At 50.8% G+C, this 303-nt stretch overlaps 1 protein-coding gene across 1 annotated transcript in view; it reads left to right on the top strand.

Moving 5' to 3' along the window:
* The window catches only part of LOC119588856 (band 4.1-like protein 4), a gene marked incomplete at its 5' end in the record, with an annotated part of 128,141 nt that overhangs the window by 17,491 nt on the left and 110,347 nt on the right, over positions 1–303 (top strand).

The raw sequence follows: 303 nt of genomic DNA, 5'->3' as shown, positions 1-303 counted from the left end.
AGAGAAGGTGCAAGCAGGTGTGGGCGTATAAGGGTGGGTGACGTGGTCAGGATGAGAAGGGGTGAGCGGGGAGGTGGGTGAAATTTTTGTTTGGTGGGTCGGGTTAGTTGAGTTCAGAAGGAATGGGTGAGCGAGGAGGTGAGTGTTGGTGGAGTGACTGAGGTGAGAAGGCGGATAGGTAGGTGGAATGAGGTGGTTGTATATTGGAATGGGTGAAATGAAGTTGGTGGGTGAAGGGAGTAGTTGCCTGTGTGTGTGGATGGATAGGTAGGTAAAACTGTGTTTGGCAGAGATGAATAGAGA

Source organism: Penaeus monodon, chromosome 24, assembly GCF_015228065.2.
Source record: "Penaeus monodon isolate SGIC_2016 chromosome 24, NSTDA_Pmon_1, whole genome shotgun sequence".
Taxonomy (NCBI): domain Eukaryota; kingdom Metazoa; phylum Arthropoda; class Malacostraca; order Decapoda; family Penaeidae; genus Penaeus; species Penaeus monodon.
This window is presented reverse-complemented; position numbering and strand designations above follow the sequence as displayed.